The sequence below is a fragment of the Pongo pygmaeus genome, chromosome 6 (genome assembly GCF_028885625.2).
Source record: "Pongo pygmaeus isolate AG05252 chromosome 6, NHGRI_mPonPyg2-v2.0_pri, whole genome shotgun sequence".
In the NCBI taxonomy this organism is placed as follows: domain Eukaryota; kingdom Metazoa; phylum Chordata; class Mammalia; order Primates; family Hominidae; genus Pongo; species Pongo pygmaeus.
The window spans coordinates 56,610,276-56,619,788 of record NC_072379.2 but is presented as its reverse complement, the minus strand read 5'-3'; positions in this window follow the sequence as shown (position 1 = coordinate 56,619,788).

Below are 9,513 nucleotides of genomic sequence, written 5' to 3'. Positions count from 1 at the left end.
TTTTCAGCATACAGGTCTTGGACATATTTTATTTAATAGTTATTTCATGTTTTTGGGTATTATTGTAAGTAATCATTTTAAATTTTATTTTTCAGTTGTTCATTGCTAGAATATAAAAATACAATTGGTTTTTGTATATGGACCTTATATCCTATAACTTTACTAAATATGCTTATGAATTCTATTAACTTTTTCATCATTCATTAGAATGAGACAAACAACCACCCAGCCTCCCAAAGTGCTGGGATTACAGGCGTGAGCCATCGTGCCCGGCCTCCAGTTTGGTTCTCTTTATATCACCCATTCCTTTCATATGTATTTTTTCTTTAAATCCCTGATCATATTTATAATATTTTAACAGCTATTTTAAAGACCGTGTATGCTAATTTCATAACTTCTGTCAATTTTTAGTCTGTTGTTGATGATTGATTGATTGATCTCCTGTTTGTGTGCCAGTCATCCAATTCAGATGCCAGGCTTTGTGAATTTTATGTTGTTGAGTGATGAACTTATTTTTTGTATTGCTTTAAAGAGTGTTGGTGTTGGGCCTTGTTCCAGTGCTCACCACGATGTGGAAGCTGCCAAAGCCAGGGCTTCCACCCTCTGAAGCCACAGCCCGAGCTGTACATTGGCCCCTTTCAGCCACGGCTGCAGTGGCTGGGACACAGGGTACCAAGTCCCTAGGCTACACACAACACAGGGACCCTGGGCCCAGCCCACGAAACCACTTTTTCCTCCTGGGCCTCCTGGCCTGGGATGGGAGGGGCTGCCGTGAAGGTCTCTGGCATGGCCAGGAGACATTTTCCCTATGGTCTTGGGGATTAACATTAGGCTCCTTGCTACTTATGCAAATTTCTGCAGCAGGCTTGAATTTCTCCTCAGAAAATGGATTTTTCTTTTCTACTGCATTGTCAGGTTGCAAATTTTCTGAACTTTTATGCTGTTTCTCTTTTAAAACAGAATGCTTTTAACAGCACCCAAGTCACATTTTGAATGCTTTGCTGCTTAGAAATTTCTTCTGCCAGATACCCTAAATCATCTCTCTCAAGTTCAAAGTTCCATAGATCTCTAGGGCAGGGGCAAAATGCTGCCAGTCTCTTTGCTAAAACATAACAAGAGTCACCTTTGCTCCAGTTCCCAACAAGTTCCTCATCTCCATCTGAGACCATCTCAGCCTGGACCTTATTGTTCATATCACTATCAGTATTTTGTCAAAACCATTCAACAAGTCTCTAGGAAGTTCCAAACTTTCCCACATTTTCCTGTCTTCTTCTGAGTCCTCCAAACTGTTCCAACCTCTGCTTGTTACCCAGTTCCAAAGTTACTTCCACATTTTCAGGTATCTTTTCAGCAATGCCCCACTCTGCAGGTACCAATTTACTTTATTAGTTTGTTTTCATGCTGCTGATAAAGACATGCCTGAAACTGGGAAGAAAAAGAGGTTTAATTGGACTTAAAGTTCACATGGCTGGGGAGGCCACAGAATCATGGCGGGAAGTGAAAGGCACTTGTTACCTGGTAGTGGCAAGAGAAGAATGAGGAAGAAGCAAAAGCAGAAACCTCCAATAAACCCGTCAGATCTCATGAGGCTTATTCACTATAATGAGAATAGCAAGGGAAAGACCGGCCCCCATGATTCAGTTACCTCCCACTGGGTCCCTCCCACAACAGGTGGGAATTCTGGGAGATACAGTTCAAGTTGAGATTTGAGTGGAGACATAGCCAAACCGTATCACTGTCCCTTCTCTTTGCCTCCAAGCAGAAAGCTGGGTGGTTGTTTATTTGTTTCCTTTCTCTTGAGGATCACAAGAGAAAGGAAACAAATGCTCTGCCTGTCGTCCAATGTCTGACAACAATTGTTTCATGCATTTTGCTCAGTTTTCTAGTTGTTTACAATAGAACAGCAAGTCCCATAGCAGTTTTTCCTTCATAGGCAGATGTCAAAGTCTAGGAGCACAAATCTTATTCCCTCTAAGGAACAAAATGTCCTGGTGTAGACTCAACTAGACCCATTATTTAGGAAATACAAATGCACAGTCTATTTGTAGAACCTCTTCAACATACCAGTAAGAAACATTTATCTGACACATGTACCAAAAATTGCACTCTTGCTACAAGAATAAAAAAGGGGGCTGGGCGCGGTGGCTCACGCCTGTAATCCCAGCACTTTGGGAGGCTGAGGTGGGCGGATCACGAGGTCAGGAGTTCAAGGCCAGCCTGGCCAACATGGTGAAACCCCATCTCTACTAAAAATACAAAAATTAGCCAGGCGTGGTGGCACGTGCCGTGCCTGTAATCCCAGCTACTTGAGAGGCTGAGGCAGGAGAATCACTTCAACCCAGGAGGCAGAGGTTGCAGTGAGCCGAGACCACGCCACTGCACTCCAGCCTGGCAACAGAGCATGACTCCGTCTCAAAAAAAAAAAAAAAAGGAACATCACAGCCTCTCCTCTCAAGATGTCAGAGACAAGCAAGGAAATTAAGTATAGAGGTAATATAATTAGACGATTATATGTTGCTGTTAGGGTAACACAAAGGTTATGCAAAAATAAATACACGGATCTGACATATCAGGAAATGTAAGCAAGTTTAAAAGATGGCCATCTCTCTCAAAACTTCCTTTTATTAAAAATATTTTCTTAAATAGCCATAAATGAGGGTTACTCAAACCTAGACCATTAAAAAAATTATATATGACAATTTTGCCTTGTCTTCCAACCAGTGTTATTGATTGACTGAAGAACACTATGCAAAGATTTTGAGGAGCTTAAAGTGCCGTAGGTGTAATTGCAAAATGCCTTTAACACATTGCATATAGAGGTATTTTCCACTTAGTACTTCTTTCAGTGTATAATAATGGGAGGAGGATAAAAGACCTGTCACTGGGCAAACCTCATGGGAATGGACTACAGACAGTGCTGTGTGAATTAGGCACTTATGTATGGGTAAGAAGCCTGCATAATTGCTTTATGTATAATGTTATGAGAACCAAACAAAGAAGCTGACAGAGAAGCCAGGGGAAAATGAGAAAGAAAAGCACTAGTCAAGATTAGTCAGCCACCTGCCTTAATCCTGTGACAACTGTGTTTAGGAGGTTAGTTTTCTGAATTTGGTTACCATAGTAATAGACCTTTAGAATGTCCTTAAATCAATTTACAGAATTACTATTCATATTAAGCAACACAAATAGATTTTAGGTTGTTAAAATCTATTTTTAAATTATTTTTAGAAATGAAATGATCCATCAAGCCCTTTAGATATATAATTTAGACAACCACAAATTGTATTTTGGCAAAGGGAAGTTGTAAGGTCGTACTCATTATTATTGGGTGACTGGTTTAGAAGTTCAATAATTCAAATATGTCATCTTAATGAATGACTCCTAATAAATTTTAAATAAGATAGAGTTCATGAATGTTCTAGACCTAGCTTTAAAACCAAATATGTATGCTTTACACGCATTCCTACACCTCTAGGAGTCATCCGTGGGTTTAGCCAATTATACGGATAATTTAAAGGGGAATTGCTGAGACCTGGTCTAGTGATCATTCAAGAGCCACCTAGAGGATTCTACGGTCAGACTTGGGAATTTCAACCGAACTCTTCCTTTTTTTTTTTTTTCTAGTTTACATGTGTGGAAAAGGTCCACTTCATTTTATGCAGTTTTTAAATTGGGCTTTTTAGTATTCTAGTGACATCTGAAGCTACTTTTTAACAGATGAAGACTTATCCAGAATTGTAAAAGTTGATTCTCTTATATCTGCAATTTTAAGACCACTGCTCACTTAAGATATTAATAATATAAAACTTTAAACAAAAGTTGCAATTTTCTAATTCTTCAGAGAACTAAACAAAGTCTGCTTAAATTGCTGTAGATTGGCGTTCAGTTAAAGGAAGACTTTGTTCATGCTACGAGTGATTAAAGGATTCCTGGCCAGGTATGGTAGCTCACAACTGTTATCTCAGCACTTTGGAAAGCAAGGTGGGAGGAGCTTTTGAGGTCAGGAATTTGAGACCAGCATGGGTAACATAGCGAGACAAAATTTTTTGTCTCTACAAAAAATTTTAAAAGTAGCCGGGCGTGGTGGTGTGTGCCTGCAGATTATTTGAGCCCAGAAGTTGGAATGGGGCTGTAATTGCACTATTGCACTCCGGCCTGGGAGACAGAGTTTGTTTTATTAGTTTCAAACAAAACAAAAAACCCCAGTGATTCCATGTATGAAATTTCTCTGACTCTAGAGAAAGAATATTTTGTTTGAGGCATCCTTGTATTTTCCATGAACCACAGAAAACCTAGTATTAGTTTATTTCATGTCAGATGAATCGCCTGACTTTCAGAGAATTGGGAATAATCTAGATACATGAAAATATTTTCGTGTTTAAATTCCTGATTATTTTTCACTTTCCTTTTCATTGACTTTCTACCCTTAATCATAAACCTAGCCCTGGATTTTTACTATTATTATTATATCCCTTGTACTGCTGGTTCTAGATCCTGTAGAGCTGCAATCAGTGTCTTGTTCACCTTTGAATTTCAAAAAGCACCTATCATATTAAAATAAAAATTAAAGGTGGAAATTATCTTACCATCAAATGAATTTATCAGATAATCTATTTAGCTTTACTCTGCATACAAAGAAAGGACTGAGCTTTAAGAAGTACTAGACAGGTCGGGCGCGGTGGCTCATGCCTGTAATCCCAGCACTTTGGGAGGCTGAGACGGGTGGATCACAAGGTCAGGAGATCGAGACCATCATGGCTAACGCGGTGAAACCCCGTCTCTACTAAAAATACAAAAAATTAGCCGGCCTGGTGGTGGGCGCCTGTAGTCCCAGCTACTCGGGAGGCTGAGGCAGGAGAATGGTGTGAACCCGGGAGGCGGAGCTTGCAGTGAGCCGAGATCGCGCCACTGCACTCCAGCCTGGGCGACAGAGAAAGACTCCATCTCAAAAAAAAAAAGTACTAGACAATGTCCAGACTAGACAAATCCATAGAGAAAGCAGACTGGTGATTGCCTAGGGCTAGGGGAGTTAGGGAAGATGAGGAATAACAGCTAATGGGCATGGGCATGTCTTTTTGAGGTGATGAAATGTTCTAACAGTAACTGTGTTGATGGCTGCACTACTCTGAATATACCAAAATTTATTGAACTGTAAAAAAAATCATTATACTACATATTAACTTTATAAAAAATAAAATAACCTCACCCCCTAAAAAAGAAATATTAGATAACCGTTGAACACTCACTAGCTGAGGAAAACAGGTAAAAGGTAAAGAGTTAACAGTTTTGAAGATATTATTGCCATAGCAATAAAGCGTTAGGAAAAAAATCCAAGGAGCAGAGTTGATTTACTGCACAGTCTTAATGTAAGAGTCAATTAACGTTAGTAGGCTGCTTAGTTTTCTTTAAAATTTATGATACAAAACCAAAAACCTTGACTATTACCGTATGTGGCAAGGAAAGTACATGACATTTTGTGAAAGATTATATCTTATAAAATTTAGCCAAAATAATATAAGGAAAAAAGTGAATATTCTCAAGGAACTATTGGTATAAAGACACCAGGAGAGAACAATTATAATCTGGGGAAATTTGACAATTCCAAATGGGAATTTTCATTGCAAGACCTTTTTAAAATTTTTCCTTATTTTTGTATAAGTACAATGCTGTCTCTTATTTAAAGGCAAATCACCTTGTATTTGTACTACTATTCCTTTTGGTTAGTCTACCTAAGTCTAATTAAATTTAACTACTAAAGAACCACTTTAAAAATCTGGAATGTCTTAATATATTTTGCAAAAAAATAGCTATATAACAATTTCAGCAGATATGACCATAATATAAGAGAATCACCAATATGTGGTTGAATGTTATAATATCCTAGTCTCTTCAAGAGAGGTAAAAATTAGATTTAGTTATATTAACATAAAATACATTCTGGCAGAATAAGTCCAACAAATGAATGAGAAAGTGCTACATGAAATTGGAACTAAGCCCCAGTGGGTCTCCCTATCCTTATTTCATTCTTTATAATAATGAAAACTGTTTCTCAATACCTCAATTTACTTTGTGCATGGAATTGTTTTTACTGCAATTGTTTGCTGGAGAGGAAGTTATCTTTGTGCTACTGCAGTGTGGAATTTTGAATTAATTAAAAACTTGTAAATTCCCAGAAATGCCCAAGTGGGATATAATTTAACTGTTACTAGAGACCAAGGGGATCCACTTTACTCTGGATTTTTAGAGTAAAATCTCAGCAAATATCTCATGTCATTTGTTTTTAGATGATCATAAAACAAAATTGATGTTAGTCTAGCTCACAAGCACTTAGACCGGTTTTATAGATTATGGGCTGACTCATACTCACTATAGCCATCCATTTTATACCAAAGGCTTCATTAGCACTTCAGGAGCACAGAACTGGGAAACAAAGGAATCCACAGTGTGCTACATGTTGCAGATCTCCCAGAGTCTTCCAACTGTTTTTATCCTTTTCCTTAAGTATGTCAAAATGAGCTACTTTATTCCCACATTGAAGGGAGAAAAAGATTATCCTTAGTTTTAAATGGAGAACTGCTAGGAAATTTTACTTAAATTATGAGTGAAACACAGAAACGTGGGCAAAGTACAGAATGACAGACACCAAATGCACAAAAAGAAATTTAACTGCATGGCAAAGACAAGTTTTCACAGAGGGGTACCATGTACTAAAGAGAGCATTTCAATTACTATCTTTGGTACAAAATTACACAATGTATATACACAGTATCTACTATACATATGACATACACACACCATATGTACATACACACATATATATACATATATATTTAGGACAGTCTTTTTTTTTTTTTTTTTTTTTAAGATAGGGGTCTCCCTCTGTTACCCAGGCTGAAGTGCAATGCTGTGATCATAGCTCACTTCAGCTTCAAACTCCTGGGCTCAAGCAATCTTCCCATCTCAGCCTCCTGAGTAGCTGGGACTACAGACATACACCATGATGCCTGACTAATTTTTTAAATAATTTTTTTGTAAAGATGGGATCTCACTATGTTACCCAGGCTGGTCTCAAACTCCTGAGCTCAAGTGATCCTCCTGCCTCGGCCTCCCAAAGTGTTGGGATTACAGGTGTGAGCCACCATGGCTGGCTAGAAGAGTCATTTTTTTTCTCCTAAATCTGCTTGTACATTCTTCTACAGGGGTGTGTTGCAGATAATTCTGAAAAAAAATATATATAGAAGAGTAATTTTAGGGAAGTTCAGTGCTCTTTTCCTTTTTCTGGTAGGGAAGATGTTCACAAAAATGTATTTATTGACCATTAACTTTTTGCTTTAAGAATTCAGTCATACAGTCATACAGGGTACAGAATAATTCTTCATTGTGTGGCACTAACCCACACTCTGCAGGACATTGTTCTCCCTGGCTGCATCCACTCAGTGCCGGGAATAGTCCCCAATTATTATGAAATCACCAACAACCCACTGACCACAGTGAGAACCACTGATTTTTTCCACTGACCTAGCGAATATCTAGCATCCTTAGATGGGCGCAACTGTTACTTCCCTAAGGAGTCCTTCTATAGAATAAGTCAGATCCTTGCCTCCCAAACCCCTTATTTTTAAAATACTTTGCGCCTTGCTTTGATAATTTGTATTATGTATCCAAACTGAAATTTTCTACTTTCTGCATTAGAATGTAAGCCCCCTGAGGGTTGAGTCAGTCTGTCTTGTTCGCTGTGCCATGCCTGATGCCCAGCCCAGCAGGATGCTTTGTACACTGATATACTGGGTACATTTTGTTGAATAAATTAAGCTCAACTATTTATATTTCAATAGTTGAGTTGTATTGCTTCTTGTTCTTCAAGCTTAATTTGAACTGTCTAATAAAAAGAAGTAATTAAAAAAAAGAATTCAGTCATAAAAAAAGTTCTTTTTTTTTTTTTTTATTTTGAGACAGAGTCTCTCTGTGTCACCAGGCTGGAGTGCAATGGTGCGATCTCGGCTCACTGCAAATTCCGCCTCCTGAATTCAAGCAATTCTCCTGCCTCAGCCTCCAAAGTAGCTGGGACTACAAGCATGCACCACCACACCCACCTAATTTTTGTATTTTTAGTAGAGACCGGGTTTCACCATGTTGACCAGGATGGTCTCGATATCTTGACCTCGTGATCTGCCCGCCTTGGCCTCCCAAAGTGCTGGGATGACAGGCATGAGCCACTGCGCCCAGCCCATAAAAAAATTCTAACCCTGGGGAGGATGGTATCTCTACACAACTTATCTTTTGGCCTATATACTCATTTTGAGGCACAATTAGTTGCCCCAATGCACAATGCTTTCTGGAATACATAAAAGAATGTTCATAGAAAATACAAATACAGGAGACTGTATTTACAAGGGCAGGGAACTAGTGAAGTTATCTGTCCCTCAAATTCAGGTTTTTGGACCACCTGCATCAGTGTCACCAGCAAGCATGTTAAAATGCAGATTCAGGCCCAGCGTGATGGCTCACACCTGTAATCCTAGGACTTTGGGAGGCTGAGGTGGGGGGATCACTTGAGGTTAGGAGTTCAAGACCAGTCTGGCCAACATGGTGAAACCTGGACTCTACTAAAAATACAAAAATTAGCCAGGCATGCTGGCATGCACCTTTAGTCCCAGCTACTTGGGAGGCTGAGGCAGGAGAATCACTTGAACCTGGGAGACAGAGGTTGCAGTGAGCTGAGATTGTGCCACTGCACTCTAGCCTGGGTGACAAAGCAGGACTCTGTCTAAACAACAACAAAAACTGCAGATTCACAGGCCCAATCCAATAATTAATGAGAATCTCTGGGGATTCAGGAATCTGCACTTTTAATACACCCCATGTGATTCTGCCGTGCACTAAAATGTGAATCACTGCTACATTTCTGCAACCTTTAAAAACTAAGGTGTGTGTCTCATTTTACTTCAGGACGGAGCCCTGACAGCAATGTTTGCTACAGCCTCCTTCTGCAGTCAGCCTAAAGCAAGGAGCTGGAGGTAGACGAGGCAAAGGTAAAGGAGACCAAAACAGTATTTTAAAGAAAAAATCATTTATCTTCAAATAGGCTCCAAACCCAAGGTGAGAATGCATGGATTTCATTGTACTAAAGGGAATACACAAACCCTACTAAAAAGAATGCTGGCTAGGCATGGTGGCTCACACCTATAATCCCAGCACTGTAAGAGGCCGAAGTGGGCAGATCATCTGAGTTCAGGAGTTCGAGACCAGCCTGACCAACATGGTGATACTCTACCTCTACTAAAAATACAAAAATTAGCTGGGTGTGGTGGCATGTGTCTGTAGTCCCAGTTACTCAGGAGGCTGAGGTGGGAAGATCACTTGAACCCGGGAGGTGGAGGTTGCAGTGAGCTGAGATTAAAAAAAAAAAAAAAAAAGCCGGCCAGGCACGGTGGCTCACACCTGTAATCCCAGCACTTTGGGAGGCCGAGGTGGGCGGATCACGAGGTCAGGAGATCAAGACCATCCTGGCTA